This window comes from Eubalaena glacialis, chromosome 16 (assembly GCF_028564815.1).
Source record: "Eubalaena glacialis isolate mEubGla1 chromosome 16, mEubGla1.1.hap2.+ XY, whole genome shotgun sequence".
Lineage (NCBI taxonomy): Eukaryota > Metazoa > Chordata > Mammalia > Artiodactyla > Balaenidae > Eubalaena > Eubalaena glacialis.
In genome coordinates this window covers 79628719-79654515 of record NC_083731.1, presented here as the reverse complement: position 1 = coordinate 79654515, position 25797 = coordinate 79628719, and positions in this window count along the sequence as shown.

Genomic DNA, 25797 nt, shown 5'->3' with positions numbered 1-25797 from the left:
TGTGGTAAGTATTATAATCATCCCCATTGTACAGATTCAGCAAACTTATTTTACATAGTGTTATTGGCTTGCCCCATCCCATGCAGCATGTAAACCGGTAGGAATAGAAATTAAGGGTTGGAAAAATTGATCTAAGGAAAAAAAAAGCAAAGACTCTTTGGCTATGAAAGTAATTTTAAAGGGCTGAGGCACATCTGGTTTTGCTGAACATTTTTTCCCAGGGTCTGGCTCTTAATAGTAGATGCTCAATAAAAACTTGTTGAATGAAAGAGTGAATAAATACAGAGTTATAATCTTGGTCTATTATGCAAAGAATTGTAGCCAATTGTCGTTTATCTTTGCTAAGAACAGCCTGGAAGGTTTAGATAAGATGAAAAAAAACTTCCTGACACTGAAATATGTTTCTGGAGGATCTTAAAATGTATATTCTGAAAGTATGTAAATATAAGATTTCTTCTGTTCAAAATGCAATGAATTTGACATGCTTCCACCTACAGAATAAAGGATTGATTAAGTTCATCCTTCATCCCTCTGAGATAACCATTCATTGTTAAATGTAAGAGACCCTATCCTAGCATATAAAGAAATGACAAGCATTTCCTGAACAACAGCAATTTCCGAAGAGAAATTCTTGCCAAACATATTTCACTTGGGGAGTGAGTCCCAAAGATGGCACATTTATTCACTAATTACATGTCTGTTGATTAAGAAGGTTACAGCAAATCACTTTTGGGTTATTCAAAACTGTATAAATTTTACACCTCTTTTTCTTTCATTTATAAATTATAAAGCTCTTTGGACTAAAAACATCCGTGGTCTCCATCTAGTTTTAACGAGAGCTTTCCACATGCTTTGCGATCCTTAAACGATTACATGGTCATTTACTGATTTGGAAAATGTAATGGATGCTGTGAAGGAAATGTAACTATTTAGGCACTGCTGTAGAAATTAGCATCTTCTAAGTGGCTGTGTTGCAGATATCTTTCATCCCCCTGGTCTGTGATGCTCTGGAGCAGGGCTCACATCTGTCCTGATCGTGATTACTGCCCTCAGGGCTGGTACAGCGCCTCCACGGAGTAGAGTGTCAACAAAATTTGTTAGATGAATGAATGAATGAATTCCAACATGGCCAAATACATTACATTTTTCTGATTTTTTTAGGTGAGAAATCTGAGTGTGTGAAGAAAATTAAAGAAAAATTAAAATTAAATTTAAAATTAATTAATTTTAAAATGAAAATTGAATTAAAAATTTAAATTAATTTTAAAATTAAATTAAAATTAAAATTTTTCTTCACAGCCACCAAAAAAGACAATAGAATACTAAATATGAAAGGGAATGAAATCTCTAGAAACAGCCCCATTCCACTAGCTTTTAAATATGCCCTTCTTTGAGAAGCTTCTGAATCAGCCAAGGTTGAGTTGGGAAACAGCACCTGAGGTGTTTCAATGACTTTGTTGTTGGGTATGGATTTCACAGGTAATAGAAAAGCCAAGGAGCCTACGGGGGGTTGGGGGGCGGGGAGGGGTGGCAGCCAAGAGACTAGAAAAGGCAAGAACCTTACAGGAAGAAGTCAGTGTTTCCAGGGCCAAGGAGTAGGCCACCTGGAGGAAGCTGGAACAGTGGGCTTACCCAGCAGGACTGACAGCCATGCAGGAGACCCAGCAGTGACTGCTGCAAACGCTACTCCAAGCAGACAGATGATGGAGAAAGACCATGATTTATCTCCCCATCTGGCCCTTCAGTTTTCCATCTTGTCTCCCCACTGGCCTCTTTGGAAGCCAGGAGACAAAGGAGCCTGGGAAATATTGCTCCCTGAGTTATAGTGCCGGGAAGAGAAGGGCAGAAAATGCATGTAGAGAAGACAGGCAGACAACCCATACATCTGCACTTACGCCTTCTGACAGTTAGCTTCTCCCTCCTGTGTACTCGTACAGCACACTAGGCAGAGAATTATTATAACACTCATCACATTACATAGTTATGCTTTGCTTACATATCTGCCCTGACATATCTTTTGATTTCTCCAGCACTAGTACTGGGACACTGCAATTTTTGAATAAAAGATTTTTGAATGAATGGATAAATAAATGATTGATTTCATTCAATTTCAACAAAGGTTTATTGAACATTTACACTGGGCCACAATGTTCTGGTGGATTCCACCTAGGTGATTTCATTCACAGAATGTTCTGAAAGGCCTAAATGCCTGTCACATGTTCCTTGTCCCAAACTGTCAATTCTCACCAACAAACTAATCGTTGGCAGTGAGTGTGATGACCCATCAGCACAGATAGTGAGCTTATTTCCACAGTTATGGATATTAAAATCCAAAATATATTAAGTTGACATTATAACATGATGCTCAGTATTGTGTGGTTACAAGGGTGAAAACTCATGCCCTTGTCCTCAAGGAGTTTGAATTCTGCCAGGGACACAGAAGGACCATCCAGAGATCATTTTGATGCCTTTGCTGAGTTAGAGTTATACACAAGATGCTGTGGAGTCAGAGTTGGCACTTCACCCAGCCTGGGAATTCAGGGAAGTTTCTGGAATCTTGCAAGTGGAGTAAGAGTGAATCAGTAAAGATAGAAAGGGACCAGCATGAGCACAGGCAGAGTTGTAAAATCGATTTCTGCACGTTGTTCGCTCTGACTAGAGATGAGGCTAGAGGGTAGAATGAGTAATGAAAAGTATTGTAAACACTTAGTCTGCAGGCAGTGGGGAGACACTGGTGTCTTGTGGCCCACTCTGGCTGCAGCATGGAAGAGAGATTTAAAGTGAGTAAGACTGGATGCAGTAAAAAGGTAATACAGGTCCTACAGAAACAGGCCGACAAATGTCAAAGCCCATATGTAAAAATGTATTCACATCAGCACTGCTTCTAATAATGCAAACCTGAAAACTAACTAAATCGCCACTTTTTAAAGTTTTTGTATGTCAAAAACTGATTTTAACTCCCAAAATCTTATGTCAGAATGGAATTTTGTATTTATGTCTGTGTGTGTGTGTTTGTGTTCTATACTATTTTTGTAACAGATCCACAATTATAATTATTCAGGAAGATGGATTCAGGCTCTACAATGCTCCAGGTGCTGGATGTGAAAGCCAATCCCAGGGTTGTGAGGGAGACAGACAACCTGTTGGGCACCTCACCAAGCCCGGGGCATAATGGGATGATGCTGTCAGCACAGAGACGTCTAACATCCTATGGTTCTCTCTGCTCATAGAACTATAATTATTTTCTCCTTGAACTTTATAACATCTGCTTCCTTAAAGTGTGAGGCTGTGTATGATTACATCTAACATTCCTTCTCTCATTAAAAAATCTCTCAGTGATGTGGTCACCTTCTTCTAAGTGTTCACTAATTTCCCATCTAATCAGAAGTAAGTTCTTTCCTTATTTCCAGGTAATAGGAATAAATTCCAGTCACAGTTGCACTATTCTATGTACTGAGCACCCCCTCTCCCCAAAATAAGAAGAATTTATTAGAGATTCTGGAGATGGTGACTATCTTATCAATTTTGTAACTCTGGCATCTGGCCCATAATCATGGCCAGTAAATGGTTAGTCCAATTTAATAAATTAAGTTGTATTTTAAAAATTCAATTTTTTCACTGAATAGGCAGACCTCCTTCTGTCTAATCATTTTATTTCTCACCTTTGTGCCAACTTTGTATTTTAAAACAATTTTCAGAATCTATTTTTACTATCCTCCACCAAGCTGGACATCTGTTCTATATGCCACAATGACTGCAATGTTCTCATGGCCTATTATAGGTTGAATTTTATCACCCGAAAAGAATATTGAAGTCTTAACCCATGAATGGGGCCTTATTTGGAAATAGGTTCTTTGTAAGTCATTAAGTAAGGCTAAGGACATTAGAACGGGCCCTAATCCAATATAAGTGGTAACCTTATAAAATGGTGAAATTTGGACACAGACACATTCAACAGGAAGAATGTATGTGAAAACGAAGGCAGAGATCAGAGTGATGCTTCTGTAAGCCAAGGAATGACAAAGATTGCCAACAAACCACCAGAATCTAGGAGAGAGGCACGGAACAGATTCTCCCTCACAGACCCCAGAAAGAACCAACCTGCCCACACACCTTGACTTCAGACTTCCAGCCTCCAGGACTGTGAGACAATACACTTCTGTTGTTTAAGCTACCCAGTGTGTGGTACTTTGTTACAGCAGCTCCAGGAAGTGAATACAGAGCCCTTCAGGCATATCATTACAGTTCTTATCACTTCTTACTTCAGTTAAATATTTACATATCCATCTCCACTTGTGATTGTGAACTCTTTGATATCAGATATTAAGTCTTAGATATCTCCATATCTTGATATCCTCTGTACAGACACACTATTGATTTAATTGTGTTCTTGATTTGCCCTGCTATACCCCCAGTCTGTATCAAATGTATTTTCTTGGAACAGTGTGTAGTCTTCTACTATTTCGGTTCACTGAAACATAGTGATAGCTATGAGATAGTCTCTGCTGCCTTGTATTAACATTTCAAGCTCATTTTGCTTGAATTGCTCATTGTTCTGTACTTACATGTAAACAAGTTCAGCCATAAGTTATTACTCTTGACCAGTTTCCCTGCCATTTTTCTCATGAGAGTAACTGGACACTTCTTGCACTTTAGCTTGTCTTGTTATTTTTTGTTTTTGTTCTAACCTATTATCATTTATAGAATTGTGATTTGTGGTTTCTTTTGCCTAACACTTTCTTCTTTCTGCCTCTTAAATTAAAGCCTCAACATTAAGCTCCTGCTATTTGTAGAGCACTGTACTAGATGCTAAAGATGCGACATGAATAAAATATGGCCCTTGTTCTCAAGAGATTCAGTCAGCTCCTTTCCTGAACAATATTTTCTTCTCAGTCTTCATGGAATGCTACCTGCTCTTTATCATTTTGTTATCATAAACCACACACCAGAGGACCAAATTCGTTTATTTTCCCACTTATATCCTACCATCCAATTACTTCCTATAACTTCCTATCTTCTTTTCAAAGTCATGACTTTAGAAGAAGAAACAATATGCTCTATGGCTCTAAGTTCACCAGCTTCCTATTCAGATCCTCCAAATCACTAGAAATATACCCTAAGTTCATTTTTTTAATATTAATTTATTTATTTTTGTCTGCGTTGGGTCTTCGTTGCCGCGCGCGGGCTTTCGCTGCTCTTCATTGCGGCGAGCGGGGGCTACTCTTTGTTGCGGTGCGTGGGCTTCTCACTGTGGTGGCTTCTCTTGCTGCGGAGCACAGGCTCTAGGTGGGCAGGCTTCAGTAGTTGTGGCACACGGGCTCAGTAGTTGTGGCTTGTGGGCTCTAGAGCGCAGGCTCGGTAGTTGTGGCACATGGGCTTAGTTGCTCCAAGGCATGTGGGATCTTCCTGGGCCAGGGCTTGAACCCATGCCCCCTGCATGGGCAGGTGGATTCTTAACCACTGTGCCACCAGGGAAGTCCACCCTAAGTTCATTTTTGCAGAAACATGCATTCGCAAGTGGGTACAGAGAAAGCAAACACATAGGGTAGATGAAAATAGGAGGGCCACTGCGTTTTGTCAGGGTCCCTTTCATTCTTATATTATGGCTTACATATTTCTTGGTATGGATTTATCCACCATCATCCATCACTGTGTATATATGTTTTGGAGGGGAAGGGGAGGGTCACTTCCTCCTGAGGTTATAGCAGGATGCTGCTCATTCACTAATAGCACTTAGAAATCCTTCTTATTCCCAGAAAAAAAAAAAGCACACTGTTTCCTCTTCAAGCAGACTTTTATGTCACGTTGTACCAGTGATAATGTTTTTCCTTGTCGTTTACCCCAGTGTCACATTCATTCACTCCTGTACTGCTTAACACTGGTATTGATTTTTCCAGTACTCACTCTTACATCTTTAGAATATATTTTCATTTTCAGCATGCTTCCTGAATTACTTTCTTTTCGTCATCTCTATGGACTTTTCATTCTCCTTAATAAGCTGGAGCACAGAGGTATGCTCTTGACACCCTTTAACCTTTTCTAAAGGAAAGATTAGTATGCTTTTAGAGCACACATGATTGATGACTATCTCAGCAGAGAAGACAAACATAGCATACATTCTACAGGTCACTGGAACAGGACTCTTAGTTCCCATACATCCTGGATTCATAATAATAATCGGAGGAGGCCAACTTTCAAGGCTCTCACATAAAGAGATCTCAGGATGCCCATGTTGAAACAAAACATAAATACGTCTGCTTAGCACAATACACCTGGAGGGGAATTTTCAGATAGATACTGCCATGCTCTATCAAGGTGAATGACCCTACCTGAGAAAGATATTTTAAAATAATGACATCTCAAAGTCAGGATTTGATTAGATAAATGGATTTATAACCCTGAAAGTTTACCTGCAGAACTATAGCATTTTTACCATTGCACCAGTCTTTTCTTGGAAAAAAAGAGATATTAACTGAATATTTGTAATTCCCTTTGCACTAAAGATAATGTACAGATTCCTTTCCTTGTCTCCAAATACTTCTCCCTCATTGCCCTAGATCACTTCTTTTGGCCACAGTTGCATTCCAGCCCTCCTTCAATACTGGCAAGCCAGTTCCCACCTCCTCACTCAGACATTGCCCACTTGTATCTCCCCAAACCATCCTCTTGTTGAGAAGGCTCCTGAGGCTCCACGAGTCCACAGTGCTTCTTGTATTGGTCAGCGTGCACAAAGCAATTGTACTTTGTGTACTGAGTAATTAGTCAAGGTTGGACTCAAAGTATCTGAGCTTCCTCTACTCTTCACTCTTTACTGACTTTAACATTGTGAAGCCATTGGTAGACTTATTTCCAATGCTTTCTCTTTGTTTAGTTTGTGTCCTTTTATGTTTAGTATGGAAAAGTGCATATTATATTGTAAGTTCTTTAAAAATAGGGATAATACTCCCAAAATCCTCTCTACTAATATCTGACATTACCCATATAAAATAAATTGTTGGAAGTAATGGTGCCTCCTGTGTGTAGGAATGAGATGGTCACCCATGGCCATAGTCTTTCTTAAATGGACAACTATATTTTGAAGAACTTTTTTAAAAGATTGCATTACACTGTCTCAACTGAACAGTTTTAAATCATTCTACACAATTGTGCATCAGGTGTTCTTTAAGCTAAATCTAATCAGTGTACAAATTGTGTATTATTTATTTAGTGTTCATAGGGTCCCCAACAGTATATTTGGAAAATTTTACATATATACATATATATATATATATATATATATACACACACACACACACACGTATATATATATATACACATATATATATACACGTGTGTATATATGTGTGTGTATATATATATATATATATATATGAATTGAAGATTAGGCAAGGAGCTAACATTAAAAGACTTTATCTTGAGCACCAAACCCACTGGGACTCTCCCCTTCCTGTCTCCTGAATACCTCAAATTGACCACGGTCATAAAGTAATATTCAGACAGCATCTCCTCCGTGAATCTTTTCCTGACACCCCCTCCTTCCTGAACACATAGGAACTGATCCATCACTGGTGCACTGTAACTTTTTATGAATTCCTCTGTTGGTTCAGTTCTCTGTCCTCCTTTGTCTGTGTTGTTTTCGAATGCAGGGACTTCCTCTACTTGGCCCACCCACACATTCAATCGGTTACTATTTCTTTAGTGTTTAACCATATTCAGACACTACGCCCTACAGGAGGAACTCAACAGTGAGCAGGAAAGTGGGTCCTCCCTAAAGGAGCTTATAGTCCAGTGGGGAGGGCAAATAACAAACAAGAAATAATATCAAAGTGTATGGTGTCCTCTAGACCTGGCAAATATGGGCTCTCAAAAATGTTATTTTTTCTAAAATAAATAAACACTCATAAACTTAGAACAAAAGATAACTACATAGAGTCGATAGACACATAAAGAAAATATTTATTACAGGGCCTGATTGGTATGAAGTTATGAGAAGGTGATTATGGTTTCTTGGCACATCTCCTATTTGGTATCAGGCAGAAAGCTAAATAATCAACTGTCAAAAACTTCATTCGTATTTTTTTGTTGTTGCCCAACCAATGGTATTTTCCACATCAAAATTTGGAAATGGGAATAGGTAGCACTGGCTGCACCTGAAGAAGACAGAACTCCAGCCAGAGAAAAAGAAAGACTCCTAGCCAAAAACAAAAACACTCTAATTAGTCGTTTCATTTCAAGATGTTGAAACAACTCCAACCCAAGGAAACCAAGGCCTGCAGAGTCAGAACAGCTCATAGAAGAGAAAAAAGATGTTTCATTTATTTAGGAGTTTGATCTGAATCCAATTTGGAATGAAAAACCTAAAACCTATTAGAATAATAAACCTGGATAGAATGTTGTTTTCCTTAATATGAAAAGACCTAGGCTTTGCACGAAATCTATTTTAAGATCTTCAATTTTTTATAATCAGGGCAGGTGTTTAAATGGTTGTATTAAATGGTTTAGTTAGTACTCAGCTTTGTTTTCTGTGAAATATTCTGTTTAAGCTGTTTGCATGCTCTTTATTAAAAGCTCAATTTTAGAAATCTTGTGGACAAATGACTTTCTACTGGCAGATAGTTATGAAGTAGAGAATATATCTGAGATAATTTGGAATCAGGTATAATTTTTAAAAATAGTTAAGAAATATGATGAGGGGGAAACTTTTAATTCTTAGGTCATAAGAATGAATTGACATTAATCTAACTAGATGGAAACTTACAAAGAATGGTTTTTTTTTTTTTTTTTTTTAAACATGATCTCTTCCCAGCTGTGAAACCCAAGAGTCTTAACTTTAAAACAAAAAGGTTGGTAAATATTGATCTTTATTATGTTTGAACTTGAAGAAGAAAGGGAAAAAAGAGGAGAAAGAATAAAATAGACCCGCTTACAGAGAATGTTTCAGGCTACTCAAAAATGTGAAAGCAGTTTATCAAGAGATTCAGATCCCTGTAACTATTTCATCTGCATCCCAGCAGGTATAAGATTTCTAAAATAATTATAAAAAGTCCAAATGCATTGTTCTATTGTCTACACTATTCATTACCTATTTAATTTAAATTAAAGGAAATTATATCAAATACTTTATTCACAGCGTCTCTCCTTACACAGCCAACACAATTTTCCATGCCAAAATGCACCCTGGGGAATGAAGAAGTCTTCTGATATGAGATTTTCATCTTCCTCAACTCACTCATAACCATCAACCAAATTCTTGCAATTCTCCAAATATGCTGTATTTTTTAATGCCTGCCTACTTTGGGCACACAGCATTTTATCTGTCTGGTCAACCCCAGCTCTTCCTTCAAACCTTCATTGGCCCTTCCTCTGGAAAACCTTCCTGATATTTCTTCTTCTTCTTCTGTGCTGTCATAACAGCTTATGGAAACTTTCCTCAGTAAATAATCAGGTTTGGTTAGTTTCCACGTCCATCTCTTCTAGTAAACTCTAAAGATCAAAGACTGTGTTCCTTTCATATTTGTATTTCCAGAACGTTGTGGGGTCCTATAACTGAATTAAGCATTTAATAATTTGAAAAGAGAAATAAAAGTGGAGTTGGAAATCTCAGATCTTGAGCAATGTTTTCACCTTGTAAGCTTGTCTATCAAACTTGTCAACCACACTTTCTATACAGATGGCCTCTGGATGTTTTTCAACACAAAAGGGAAAAGCATATTTAGGCAGTATCTAATTAATTTCTTACATATCAATTCAAGGTACAGAACAGATGGGAAAACAAAATTGTATCAAAATAATGCCAATTCATACTTTTCTGAGGTAGAAATTACCTCAAGTAAGTATAGATCCATTAATTCTCAGATTTTAAAGACTGAATTATTTTCATCCTTTCATCAAACAATTAGGAAAGCACTTTTTAGAACATCAAATGCCTTTTAAAATTTTTATTGACATGAAGAAAAATATCCAAAAACTAGAACGTAATTTATACCTTATGAACATATCAGAGAGTAATATAAAATGGTACCATGACATTAAGTAAAATATAAAATCAGTATTTTCACTTTCAATCACATAATAATTCATAATGGCCAGTAAACTTTATAAAGATACGTTTTGTTATCTGTATTTGTTTTGTAAAATACGGAGGGGGGGGGAAGCCATATTAGCACAGCCCTGTATATTTTTTCTAAGCACATTCTCAAAAGCAGAAAAACCACTTTACTCAAAGAAAGCAATTCTAGAGGGGAATTGCATGCAAATGTGGCAACTGAGCTTTGAAGCTCCACATCTCACATTTATGCACATGTCTCACAAATCTCCACACATTCAGGGCAGGGGAGCATCACATATTGTCATCCTTTTATGCACACTCGCATTGCGGGCATCTTATGGGTCATGGTTAGTCTCTTGCACCTGCTGTCATTCAATATCAGTCAGCCGGCTGGAAGTAGCAGCGACACTGCCTCCTCCACAGTTAATAACACGCCCACTCCTCTGTCTTCCCCACACCAGTGCACCTCACGTCACCACCGTCTCATGCACGAACTTCTACAAGAGCTGGCTTCCCAGGCTCCTCATCTTCCCCAATCTGTTCTCTCCTCTGCAGCAAGAGTGATAATTTAAAAACACAGTTCTGGGGCTTCCCTGGTGGCACAGTGGTTAAGAATCCACCTGCCAATGCAGGGGACACGGGTTCGAGCCCTGGTCCAGAAGATCTCACATGCCGCGGAGCAACTAAACCCGTGCGCCACAACTACTGAGCCTGCGTGACACAACTACTGAAGCCTGTGCACCTATAGCCTGTGCTCTGCAACAAGAGAAGCCACCACAATGAGAAGCCTGTGCACCTCAACGAAGAGTAGCCCCCGCTCGCCGCAACTAGAGAAAGCCCGTGCACAGCAACGAAGACCCAGCGCAGCCAAAAATAAAATAAATAAAATAAATAAATTTATTTAAAAAAAAAAACACAAAACACAGCTCTGACCATGTCTTTGCTTAAAACCTTTTAATGACTTACACAGGACGTTAAGCTAAAAACCAGAGTCTTCGACGATCTTGCAAGCTTCCATATATGTCTGTTCCCTGCCCACCTCCAAGCCATAGCCTGCTCCAAGCCCTCCTCATTTTCCACGCTCCAGCCACTCAGGTGCTTTCAGCCCCCTGGAGGTGCCACGGGCCCTCCCTCCACGGAGTCTGTGCTGCCTCTTCTGCCTGGGAATCTCGTCCACTCCCATCCACCACCCTAACTAACTGCTTTGTCTCCCTCAGTCCTCAGCTTGAACTTCACACCCTAAACCTGCCAGGTGATGACAGGTCTCTCTGATACTCACTCTGTTCCCTTCAGGCCCTCCGCTTTGCCTTTAGAGCATTATCACATTTTGTAATTCTACACTGACCTGTCCATTTATATCCTATCTTCCCCTCTAGCCTGTGAGACAGGGACTGTGGCTGTTCTCACTCCCCAGTTTTATCATCAATATCCACAGGGCCTGGCATATAGGATGCACCTAGTACAAAATGTGTTGAGTGAAAAACTGGACGTATCTAAGTAAGTGTATCAAATCCAGCAGGAAAAGGGCATGACATACCTAAGTGAATATATCAATCAAGAACAGATACAGTTGATTCTTGTTATTTGTATTCATTTTGTTTTATAAAGTCGCTGTAAACACTGAATTAGTGATACTGAACCATTGCTCCTAAGATAAATACAGTTAGGTTTCTAGGAGCCTCTAGTCACACATTTTCAGCAACCAATCAACACATAACCTTGTTTTATGTGTGTTTAAGACACCTTGTTTAATATCTATTGTTTATTCATTAATGTTGATCTCACAACACTATAACTCATGCCTGAACGAAGCTTATTTAACACACATTCTTTCTCCATAAGGCACATTCCAGCCTTCTTGGGCTTAGGACACTTAGCTCCTTGGTACTACATTCGGGGACCTTTTAGACATTGAAATCACCAATAAAAATTATGTAAGTGCAAAAACAGGACACTGATTAGACTGTGAAAAGGACACTTGTCCACAGTGAACAGAAACAAGCAGAGGGTCGTAGTGTCTGGCCTCAGCTGGGAATATGTTTCTCCAGCAACTCAAATTTTTCACTGCTCTGCACATGTCCACAAATGACTGCAAAATGCTGCAAATATTGATTGGAGGGGTTACAAATAAATCTTAGTGAGTAGGGGAATTTGCAAATACAGGATCCACAAATGGTGAGAATCAACTATATTTGTTAAAAGGCTTATTGCCTCTGTGGAGCGTATATGTACAGGTGTGTACATACATATGTACTGGACATGGACAGTAGGCTCTGCCGGTTTATTCTATGCAGTTCACAACCCTCTATAGGAGTGTAACAAATATTTAATTACCATATCCAATTGAAGAGGATTAAGCCTTCTAAGACTTTTATTCAACTGACTTAACCACTTAATAAGATCCTAGCACCTCCAGTTAGGATAAAACACTACAATATTCGATTCTTAAAAAGAATATGTAAGATGTAAAAGTACGCCAACAGATCATTAATTATATACTTATTCTTTGTAAGAACCTCAATGCTTTCTGATCATAAACTGTCTTAGAAATAAATGAATGTGTGATTCTTGGCCAGTTTCAAAACAACAAAACCAACTCTGAATTTATTTGGTATGTAAATAACCATGCCAATGGATCATATGCAAATAAATCTCAAGCCCAAAGGACATTTTAATACCCTAGTTACTCTTTAAGTAAATCCATGTGAGAATTTTAGTACCTAAAGTGAAAATGGCGAGTTCTGGGCTTCTCGCCAATTTCATTTTGGGTGTGACATTTCTGACTTGCAAGATGTAATTCTTGGAATCTTATAAGCAAATTTTTTTTTTGCAGTTGAGAATGGTTTTTCCACTCACAAAATTACTTACTTCCCTTTACTTAACAGTTATGGAGGAGCAAAATTTACAGGCATGAGGAGGACCTTATGAGAGTCAGGACGTCAGCCCATCTCCAGCCCCATACCCCTCTCCTCAATGCTGGCTGCTCCTTTGGGGCATGAGCACCCCACAGCCTAAGGAAGGTCACAGTACACAGTAAGGCAGGAAGCCAGTGCCACCAAATCCCCATCCCAGGTTATTTGAGGCAAAGGAAGGAATGAGTATTGGGAGGAGGTGACAGCATCCACTCCCTGCTCTCTCCTCCAGCTTCTCCAAGAGTCTTCCCTCTGGGGTCATCACAGCCCCTTCTTCCAGAAGCTCCCTGACCTCCCTCAAACTTGCTGCCTAAGCAACCTCCTTATGTTGCTTTTATTTCTTACTTAGGATATGTTTACCCATGTTTGTGAGGAACAGAGAAGAAACAGGTAGTAGAAGGAGGGTAATTTCCCATCGTTCTTTTATCAAAGACTCACCTTCCTCCTCAATGCGGGGAGAGGAAGAGTATTTCCTCAGGGGCACACAGCTCTCTCTCGCCCTGGAGAGCTTGGCCTGCATCCCCTGAAATTTCACAGTGCAGGAACTGACTTCCCATTCTCATTTGAAGAAGCTGAAGATGACTATTGATGGGGCCCGACTCCTGCACAGGAAATCCAGCAAGGGGGATGGGGGAGGGCCAACACACTGCCCTGTGACTGGGCCCCACGGCCCGCACTCCTAGGCCAGGCCAGACGTGTGGGCCATGCAGGACACAGGATGCTGGTGTGAGTACTCGGGCCCTGCTCTGGCCAGTAGAGTTGTCTGGAGGGGCAGAGATGCCTCTGCAGAAAGAGGCTTTTGGGGGATGGGGTAGGGATCCTACCAATGCCTCAACCTGAGGAAGGAAGCACAAATGACCATACAGAATAGAGACTCATTCTTTCTTAAGGCAACTTCAGGTGAGAGGGCCCAACCTGGCACCTACAGAGGGTATGCCCCCTAAAGAGGACCAAACACAACTATCTACAAAGGCTCAGGGTATGAAGCCACCCAGCACAGTAAGAACTTCCCTAGCCCCTTACCTCTCCCCCTCCCCTCTTCCCAATGTGCAGGAAACAGAAGCTAGTGGAGAGTGGGGGCCTGCTCCAGACTGACCCAGGTCTGTGCCAGGAAAAGCCTGATGCTTTGAGGTTAAACCAAGAGAGACATCTTGAATAATACTCTGGACTGGACATTAAATGTTGAAATTGAGACTATGTCTGCAACCCAAAATCACCATAAGGTTGTGCTCTTTCTAAAAATAAACAGAAAACTCTGGGATCTGCCAGCATCTCCATCCAGCATCTGAGGAAAAAAACCTCCATCAAATAAAGTTTAAAGGGAGAGTGAAAGGCAAAGTAAAGTTATGCTTGTTCTAAATGCAATTCTTGTTTGTTACATTCACTCACAGAGTTAGAAACAACAGGAAGGATAAGGTAAGGTAGGAAACCAACTCACGGATTACCAGTCAGAGGTTTAGGAAACAAATTTTAGAGTAGAAGAGCATGTTCAGAAACTCTCAAATCTGTCTCCAGCCAGACTTCTCTGACCTAAAGCCTTGTATCTTTCACGCAAAATGCCCCACAGTCATCTCTGAAGGAACGTGTTCAAAGGGAGAACCTCTCCCACCTCAAACCACTCTCCCCCCAAGGATCCATACTCAGGTTCTTGCAGCAGCTTTTTTGCTCATACTTTCAGTAACAAATAAATGTGAAAATGTACAGAGAGCAGTTAGTAGTTTGCTGAAGACAAAACATAGCTATCATTATTACAAGCTGGTCAAGGAAAAGAAGGAAGGAAGGAAGGAAGGGAGGGAGGGAAGGAGGAAGGAAGGAAGCAAGGAAGGAGGGAAAGAAGAAAAGAAAAAAAAGAAAGAAAGGGGACTTCCCTGGCGGTCCAGTGGGTAAGACTCCGTGCTCCCAATGCTCGGGGCCCGGATTCGATCTTTGGTCGGGGAACTAGATCCCGCACGCATGCCACAACTAAGAGTTCGCATGCTGCAACTAAGAAGTCCGCATGCCGCAACTAAGAAGTCTGCATGCTGCAACTAAGAGTCCATGTGCCGCAACTAAGTCCACGTGCTGCAACTAAAAGATCCCGAGTGCTGCAAGAAAGACCCGGCACAGCCAAAATCAATCAATCAATCAAATGAAAGAAAGAGAGAAAGAAAGGGAGGAAGGGAGAGAGGAGGGAGGGAGGAAGAACTGAAGAGGAGGCAAGGTGCCCAGCCCATCACACATACAGGTGTGTGCCAGGCCACGCCCATGCTCATGGCCAAAGATCTTCAGGTTGACCACACATGAGGACATGGAGTTTAATCACAGCAGCTCACTCTAAGAGCAGGCAATTCAGCACTGCAGGTGGAATCTGGTCTTCAACTTAGTAAGGAGGTGGTAGGTGGTAGGTGGATTATGTGATAGATAAAGGAGTGTTGGCAGGACATGGCATTGGAAGACCTGTTTAAGACTTAGAGGCATCATTTGCAATCTTGAGAATTTGAGTAAGCTATTCAATCTTTATAAGCTTCAGTTTTCTTATCTGTGAGATGGGAAAAACAACCATAACTCTGGTTACCTCACTGGAAGGTGTACAAATAGACATAGTGGGTGTCCAGATGCCCACTAGAGGACCAAGCCACTCATTCCCCCAGCTCCCAGAGAGTTGACTGCTGACGTTCCTCTCTGAGACTTGCCATTAGCCTTTCCCAAGGTCTGCCTCTGGGGCCTGCCTACTCCAACAATTCCTTGATCCAGGTTCAAAATATCTTCAGAATCCAACTCCATCTCTCCACCTTCACTGCTTCCACCATGAGTCATGCCTCCATCATCTCTCATCTAGATTCTTGCAATAATTTTATAATTTGTCTCCCTCATTCTGCCCTTGACCCCCTACAGCCTGAACGATTCCTTAAAACATGACTTAAGTCATGTCCTCCATTACCTCTCACTCCCTTACATAAAAGCCAAAGTCCTCGTGGATGGCTACCAAGCCCTACACGATGTCCCACCACTGGCTCACTCGTCCTGGGGAACCTTCTGATCTCATCTTGAAGTTTACTGCTCTCCCTCTTATTCATGTCACCCCAGCCATGCTGGTCTCCTTGCTCTTGTTCAAATGTGCCAGGTGGGCTCCACGCTCAATCCACACCTTTGAACCTGTGACTCCTTCTGTCTGGAATGCTCTTCCTCTACGTGACTTGCTCCCTCACTTCTCTCAAATCTTTTTACAAATGACTCCTGATCCGTGAGGTCTTCTCTTGCCACCCTAATTAAAATTGCAACACCCTGTCCTTTTTTTCTGCTTTATTTTCCTCCTTAATACTTATTATTTATCAACACACTATATATTTTACTTATAATATTTGTTTATATTTGTCTCCTTGCACTAGAATATAAGCTCCATGATGGTAGGAATTTTTGTCCTATTTTGTTTGCTGCTATATCCTCAGCACCTAATACAGAGCTGGACACATAGTAAGTGCCCAATAAATATTTACTGATAGAACGAATAAATTAACAAAGGGTGAGGAATTTCCCTAACAAGTGGTAATTAACAATTTTGTAAGTATCCAACAAAATTCAGATATGCCTGATCTAAATGTATGTGAATACATATCCACACATGTAACATTTTGAACACAGTGACATTATACATCAAAAGGCACATGAAAAATCTGTAGAGTTGGTTAGGTAGTGACAGCAATGCATTCTGAGAACTGACATTATCAACATCTAACTCCTACTCCATCTCATTTCTGTGAGATAGAGCCAAGGAATGACACATTTTCATTATTGTGACATTGTTTCTTCTTTGTCAAAGAAACAGGTGAGAAAAGTCTGTGAAATTCTAAGGGCAGATATTAGCATACAGTCTATGTGTTCTTCTTTCCCTACCATTCCTCAAAGCACTAGTGCTCTAAGCATCCAATCGCATCATTGTCTTCCATAATGGGTACTAAATCTGGGTGTCCTTTCCAAATGACAAACAGTTCTTGATGGTGGAAACAAATCCTCTGTCTTCTGAAATTTGCCTGGACTCTCTGTCCCCACTCCAGGTCCAGCTTCTCAGAATTTAGAGTAGACTTCTCACCAAGCTGACAAAAGGCTTTGCTGGATCCATTAACAGAGTCATCTCCAGTTTTTGCTATTAGCCAACAATTTGTTGTACTGTACTTGCCAACGATTTCTTTGCTCTACCAAATCATAGTTGGCAGTGGTTTAAAGGGAATGGGTCTCCCAGCAACACCTGACAGGAAAACAAATTTGAACCAGAAACTCTTTGGTATCGGTGGCACCCAGCCTTTCCCGCTTTGCCAAATCTTTCTGTTTGCTAGCCAGTCACTCTTTGGAAAGGGATAGAGAGCATGAGACACAGAAGGAGTCATGCTCACTACCTTCCAGGCATTGTGAGAAATGTGACTGGTCCATCACAAGCCCTACTGAAGCTTTTGCATAAATTCCCAGGATCAATCTCCCTCTCGGCTCGCAAGACAGCTCTGATTCAGACACTGTGAATAGAAGACACCCACTGACTGTCCTCACGGATCCTCTCTCAGACCCCATGAGGTCTTTGTTGCTGTAGGTCACTAGAAAAAGGAACTCAATGATTTGAATAATGAGAAACTTCAGGCCTGAACATTTGGTGGTGAAGGGTGCTAGGAAAAAAGGAAAAATTCTAATGCTGATAAAGAAGAAGGCAAAGCAATGGAAAAGCATATTCAGTTGCCCCCAAAGCAGGTACAACACCGCAGAGTAGTACTTTTGAAGTTGTGGGAAGCCCTTTAGAGACTTCTTTCTAGAATAGTAAAGGGTGTGTATGAAAGACTGAGAGCAGAAGCAGAAGTTTTCATGCTGGGAGTCCCTCTGCAATTTCAGAGAGCTCGCTAAGAATCTGGTCATTCTAAACTTGGCAGACCTTCAATGGGAAAGCAGCCCTGCGTCTCCTCCAGCCTCTGGACATGCAGGTTATTTGGGTGCTATTTATGTTTTGATTGACAAGTGTACACTCTGTCTAGATAAGTAGCGAAGCATCTCTTGCAATGATGCGTCAAAGGAGCAGCTGTCTGGAAAGATGAATCAATGCCAGGATAATTCAAGAGCCGATCCAAACACCAGTAACCACGGTAAACATTAACAGATGAGGCAAACACTTGAAAGAGGCTACTTACTCTGAATCCACAGTGCACTAAAGATAAGACAGAGTGATACATATTTCTTCTCATTTATTTTTCATTAAGAGGTCCTCCAACCAAGAATTATCATCTTTAAGGGATTATCTTGGTTTCTATTATTTGTGACTGTCATATTGCTTTCAAAACTAGGAAGAGACACAGTACCTTATTTCCCATTCTCTTAAATTCTTTAGCATGGCATTCAATGCCCCTAATGATTCTGTGCCATATGCTTTCACATTCCATCTACTGCCACCATCCATACATTCTATCTAGTAAAATCTGAGGGCCCATCAGTCCTTAAATGTGCATAAACCTTTGCTTTTTCTCTTCCTTCTGTCTGGAATTGCTTCCCCACAACCCCATTGGATCAAACCCTAATCATTGTCCAAAGCCCAACCCAATTGACATCTTCTTTGGGGAAACCCTCCCAAAGGAGGGTTTTACTGAAGAGAAAACTACAGTAGTCCAGAGAGATTGAGTCTTGCCCTAGATAATATTATCAAAGCTGAAAACACAGAATAAAATCTAAAGTTCCTTGTTGGAGCCATGAACATGTTTTAATGTTAGGGCAACTATAGTATGTTTTTCCCAATAACAAGAAGCAAGTATGTAATGGGGAAAGATCATAGGTGATATAAAGAAGAAAGCAATATTTCTTAATAAAGTTCTGAAACTTTAGATTAAAATTCCAGTGTAATCACCTGCATGGTTTGCAACAGGTATCAGTCTCTAGCAAAAAGGAGTGTTCCTTCTGGATCTGACCTCTTCTTTCCCCAAACTCCCAACACACACTGAAACCCACAGATACTACCAAACTCAAATGTTGACCATGCTTGAGTGGTACTGATGTCAACAGAGAGAAGTCAAGGAGTCAGTTTTCAAGAGCTGGGAGCATCATCTCAGTGGAGGTTCCAGGGAGTGGGAGATAGAGGCAGGGATTTTGACTCTACTTTCCTTTATTCCTACATTATAATTCTTTAAGTCCATGTGAGTGATCAACATGCAATCTTTAGCAAGTGGGACTCTTCATCCAAGAGAAAAGGAATTTTCTGATGTCAATAAATTATGTAAATTCACTGAGTGTAAATATCTTGGAGGGTTCTAATAATACTATTCTTATGTTTTTCATTGAATTAGCAGAGTCAAAGATCAAGGCAAAGGTTACCATCTCTTGGGCTTCAATCCCTCCAGCTCCCAGGGTTCCAGACATTGCAGGGACTGGTGGGCAAGGAGCTTTACCCGGAAGCAGCCCCATATGAGTGGCTCTCTGGAAGCTACTGAAAGGGAGAAAGTGTAATTTCATCATTATCACATCAACATGCCCATTGATGTGTTTCTAATGTACAGGAGCATTCCTAAAGCATTTGGCCATAATTGCTGGGTCAGTTCACAGGCAGTCAAGATTCTCCAAGAGTGCTATGGAACAGGATGCTAATGGCATGCAGCAGTAACAGAATGTCAAAGTGATGATAGTTTAAGATACATGAGATATCAGTAAGGGTGACAGCAAAAAGAGATGCAGAACTTTATCTCTGTAGGAAAAGAGAATGGCTTAGTTAAGCTAAAATGGCATTTTATTCCATAATCATCATCATTATTCTATCACTAATCATTATCAGTCACTGGGTCAGAGTTAATTCACACACACTCACACATACACACACACAAGCCAATGGATTTAATCTCAGACTCTGATCTGCTCAGCTCCCACTTGGTTTTCAGTAGGTGAATTTAGAAGCAAATTATAGGAGATGCACTGTCCATTACTCAGTTTAAAAAGAGTAATAAAAGTTAATAAAAATAATTTAAAAATAAAAATATTATAATATGTAAAGAAGTAGAGTTTTTACTCCATTTAGACTATAGCACACCCTATAGTCTTTTGGAAATAAGGTTTAAAGCACAGATACATTATTAAGCATTGACATGATTTTCCAAATGTCCTAGTTTTTAAATACAACTGAATAACATTCCTCAAATGCAACCTTCTCCTCCCACCTTACCTTTGTTCAACACCTATTGGGTGCAGAGCCTACAAAGAGGGTGGACACCACACCTCCTCTCTCCCTGCCTATACAAGTCTGCTCAGAAGCATAGAAAGGGTCCCAAATCACAAGGAATTCTAAAGCCCACAGTGGCTGAACTTAGAATTCAGACAAATTCCTCATATGCCCCCTGGAATTCTCAAAAACATTTTTCAAAGTGCACATGGATGATCACCCAGGAGGTGATTCCTGATTCTCTTCAAGGAAAAGATGTTGTAAGTTGAGGGTGTCTTTCATCAGTCTCCAAGGGGAAGGACCTTTGCACATAAAGACTGAGGATAAAGCTCCAACAGAGGCTTAAATCAGAGGTCAGGCACAGGAGCACCAAGGATTTGGTGTAATTACAATGAATTTCACCTCCTTCAAACCCTCCTTCCACTGTTTCCAGTTGTGGAAGCTTAGGCAAGACAACTGACCTTCCTAAATTTCAGAAGTTCTCATCTGTCAAAAGGGACAAAAATGCTTGCCTTGAGAGGCTTCTGTGGAAAGGAAATGAGATAACACATAAGAAATACAGTACTTAGCCTGTTATGGCCTGGTACAGAGTAAGCAATGAATGACTATTAGATTTATTATTTTTATTGTTGTTGTTATTACCACAATAAGAATTATTATCATTCTATTATCTCAGATGCCTAAAGGTAATTTCCATATTAAAGCACAGCAGCACTATCGTTCTGGAAAGAAACATCCCTCCTCTTATTCTACAGCTGTAAATTTGTTTTGTCCCTCTTATTACAATATCCATTGGATCAGAAATCTTTTTAAATGAATCACAATAGCAAGAGCAATAATAATTAATAGATACCAAGTGTTTATAGTGAGCCAGACATGCATCTAGGGTTTCACAGGCACTATCTCACAACCACCTGACGATGCAGGTACTTCTGTTATCCTCACATGATAAATCCACTAAAAGAATAATACATGGTATTTTTTCCTTCTATTGCTCAGACCAAGGTTTGTTGTTTGGCCTCCAGGAAAACAAAATCCCGTTTATATTGCTCTGATGGTGATGTGCACAAGGTACACAGATGACATGAAGGAGAGGGTGCCCAGCAACGACTCTGGAAGCCAGCAAAGGCGTCACACAGAAGAAAAGCACGAGCCTGGCCTTAAAGGATGATAAAGACTCACCAGGCAGAGCAAAATTAGAAAAGGTCAGAGCATAGAGGCCCTCTGGGGACTGGAAATACTGCAGGGGCTAAAGCTGACGGAATGACACAGGGCAGAAAGGCAGGCTCGGAGCTAAAGTGATGGCCAGGGCCAGAGTGTGAAAGATCAGCAAACCAAATTACAGTGTCTGCACTTGATGCTGTAGGGATTGTGGCATTGGGGAGCTCTGAAAGGATTTAAGCTGGGGTTTTACGTGATCCTTTCCCATACAATTCCTCTTACAAAGACCTCTCACTGGCAGCATGGAGGTTTTTAATTCTAGACACCAAGAATTACTGAATACAGAACGTATGAAAATGAGAAGGACCTGCGGGAAGTCAGTGGTCGTAGAGCTGGGAAAGAGGGACAGATTCCAGATAGAGGAAGTAGAATGGGAAGGGTTTGGTGGTGATGGGACACGCCTGGTGAACAGGAAGAGAGAGGCCAACAAGACTCCCAGTCTCAACGACTGAATGGATGGTGGTGACGATAAACAAAACAAGAACATGGGACAGAAAATAGGTTTTTGTTTTTGTTTTTTGTTCTTGTTTTGGGGGTTATTTTTGTTTGTTTATTGAGGAAAATAATGACTTCAGTATTGAGCATGTTGGAGAGGAGTGATAAGGATTTGCAAAATTTCTAATTACCAGATTGGCAAATATTTAAAAATTAAAAAAAAAAAAAAGATTTTGGAGGGGCTCCCAACAGACTACAGGAGTCTTTTAGTGGTTGGAACCTTGCCTTGGGTCAGCTGGCCTTGGGTTTGAGTCCTGCTGCTGCAAGCCACACAGGGCTATGTAGAATTGTGGGTAAAATGTTAAATGCCTACACATTTTGACTACAAAGTCCTACTTCTGGGAATTTATCAAAGGGAAATAATCGGGAGGGCTCAGGATGCGTGACCAAGGCAGCTCCCTGTGGCATCGTTTACAGTAGCAGGTAGTGGGATGAAGTGTTCAAAAATAAGAGAAGGAAGTCATGGCACAGCTATCAAGTTGAATCCTATGCAGCCAGTAAAATGATGCATAATCATGTTTCTTACATGAAAAGATGCCCACCCCTCTAAGGAAAAGTCAGAGCACACGTCCGCATGTCCAGAGCAACCCCATCTCATCCATCCTTCCCCTCCAACACTCTCTCTAAATGCTGCCTCTTTTACAAGACTTCTCTGACCCGACCTCCCAAGTCACTATCATTTCACCCAGTTTATATCCTTATGATTCATCAAGCTTCTTTATCATCACGAGTATCTGTTTCTCTATCAAATGGAAACCTTGTGAGAATTATGGTGACATTTAACTAATTTGTGTTAAATGAGTAATAGGTAAATACATAAATATGCCTGGTACAAAATAAGTGCTGAATACTTTTCAACTGTAATTATTATTATCCTCTCCCCCTAATAACTTTGTGCTAAGTATTTGTTTTTATCTTCCCAACATCACTTTGAGATCTCTCAAAAGTCCCTTGTAAACAGTAGGTAAATATGTGGGGTTGAAAATGATGAAATACACACCAATATTTAGGGAACACCAGATTATTTCTTAATGTAACAAGGAAATGGGCTATTAATTCTCTTTCTATGTGAAGATATTATTTACCATATATATATATACATATATAATAGATTAGAAGTTATTAAAAATAGGATAAGTGATCGAGTTTTTCCCTATTTAAATATTTATAAGTTTGCAAATTCTTAAAGGAGGATTTGAATAACGCTAACGTGTGCTTTAAAATTAATCTTTAAAATACTGCCTGTCAACTACCATATGATCTAGCTAGTGGAATCACTTCTGGGTATATATACAAAAAATATGAAAACACTAGTTCAAAAAGATATATGCACCCCTATGCTCATTGCAGCATTATTTACAATAGCCAAGATATCAAAACAACCTAAGTATCCATCGATGGATGAATGGATAAAGAAGATGTGTCACATATATACAATGGAATATTACTCAGCCATAAAAAGAAACGAAATTGAGTTATTTGTAATGAGGTGGATGGACCTAGAGTCTGTCATACAGAGTGAAGTAAGTCAGAAAGAGAAAAATAAATACCGTATGCTAACACATATATATGGAATCTAAAAAAAAAATGGTTCTGAAGAACCTAGGGGCAGGACAGGAATAAAGACACAGATGTAGAGAATGGACTTGAGGACACAGGGAGGGGAAAGGGTAAGCTGGGATGAAGTGAGAGAGTGGCATGGACATATATACACTACCAAATGTAAAACCGATAGCTAGAGGGAAGCAGCTGCATGGCACAGGGAGATCAGCTTGGTGCTTTGTGACCACCTAGAGGGGTGGGATAGGGAGGGTGGGAGGGAGATGCAAGAGGGAGGAAATATGGGGATATATGTATATGTATAGCTGATTCACTTTGTTATAAAGCAGAAACTAACACACCATTGTATGTTAAAAAAAAAAAAGCCAAAAAATTAAAAAATAAATAAAAAAATAAAAAGGTAAAATTAAGTAGGCTCCTGAACAATGTTGGTCCAGAAAAGAAAAAGTGCTAAGAAATGAAATAATGAGAAGTAAAACAACCATAAAGCAGTATCAATCGATGCCATGAAAAAAACACACATACACTGATGTTAATAAAGTGACAAATGCTGCTATCTGACATTCTACCTGCTCCCCTCCAAAAAAAGAGGATTTGCCTTTTGATACTTATTACTCCTTTGCAAATTTCTTTCACAAATTCATTTTGCATTGCCTTCTCTTCTTTTTTGAAGTGTTAATTATGTAAAGACTAATATTATTTGAATGCAGTGATTTTGAATAATACAGACACATTCTTTTTCCTGCATTTTCCTCTCTCATCTCCTTTGTGACTCTCATATTTTTGTGTATCTCTTCTGTTGTATAAGACGAATGCCTAATGTCCTCCCATAAAAGAAATGACATCCTAATGAGAGTATGCTAAATATAAAAGTATATGCATGAAAAAATGGTATTTCTATGGAATCTGGGGAGTCAGGAGGGCAGTCCCTGTTAGGTACAGGGGAGAAATTCTGGTTCCGGTTTCAGAAGAGAGAAACTTGCAATTTCAATTCCTTGAAATCTATCAGAAGCCATTTTTCATGGCCATAGGAAGGCCACCTGGTAAGGCTGCAGTTGCAAATGTACTCCTTGCGCAGAATTTCTGATACACTATGACAATGGAGTAGTCTGCACACTTAATAGCATGAAGTTTGGGGAAGAATTGGCAGCCAAGTGTGTACCTAAGAAAGTCCATCCTAATTTGAGGACAGGTTTTGTTAATAAACCAGGATATAAAGGTTTATCTTCCCCTTCCAAAAAAATAAATAAATAAATAACTGCAATGGCAATAAAATGCCTTAGGTTAAGCTCTGCTTGCATTAAAGTATTGCCCACAGCACCATATCTTTTATGCTGGTGGGCAGCTCTGCTTCAGCTCCTCAAGACCTTAAGCAACATACATTTAACAGTGTGACACATTAAAGGGAGAGCAAATTTCTTTTCTTCACACCAGATGGGAATAAGAAACGTGAGTGTTGTGCAAAATGAAATAATATCTATAAATCTAGCATTTTATCATCCCATTTCAGACTATAAAATTAGAAGATTCATCAGTTACACCTCTACTCATGAAATATAACTGCTGAGGTATGAGATCCCTGTGGGAAGACTGATACAGATAACACATTCCAAGAGTGAAGTCATACATCAGTGAGCATCACGGGACTAGCAAGAGCTGTGACCCTCATATCTAGCTGCATTTGCATTATGCTGTAGGATGCTAGGAGTGTACCAGGAAACAAAGAATTATTAGAAATCCACTTATTACCAACTCTGCAACTCTGGGCCTTCTGGAGATCTGATTTCATAGTTTCTCTACATACAAAGATATTCCCAAATGATATTAAGGTAATATTCAAAATTGCCTAAAAGATATTTCCCTATTATTAGGACGCTATTTCCTTAAGGGGAAAAATAGGCAAGTTTTCACCTATTTCCTCTCTCTCTTCATTTTCCCAGTTTCTAATTCTAACCCACATCCACGCTCTTTGTCCTCATGATTGTGACAATGACACGTGACATTTGCAAGGTGATGAAAATGTTTAGAGCTCTTCCACCTTCATTATCTCATGTGATCCTCCAGCCACCCAGGGAGGTTGGAGCAGAAATGGCTTAATGACTTGACCAAGAGCTGGGATGAAAACGCAGAGATTCTGAATACTTTTCCAGTGTTTCCTTTTTCTTCCTCTCTCTCTCAATATGCTGTGCTACACTTCCTTTCCCAATGTTGCAATGATGTTAGCAAACTAGGAAAAATATATGTCAGAAGTTCTTTGTTTCCTGCATTCTTTTTTTGTTTTTCTTTTTGAAAGACTAGCTGTAGAACCCAAGGAAAATAACATAGGATTCTGTGGCCATTTCCTCCCTATTTGAGTCATGTTAGATGGGCATTATGCCTGCTTCAGGCCTGGAAGGTTCACCCTGACT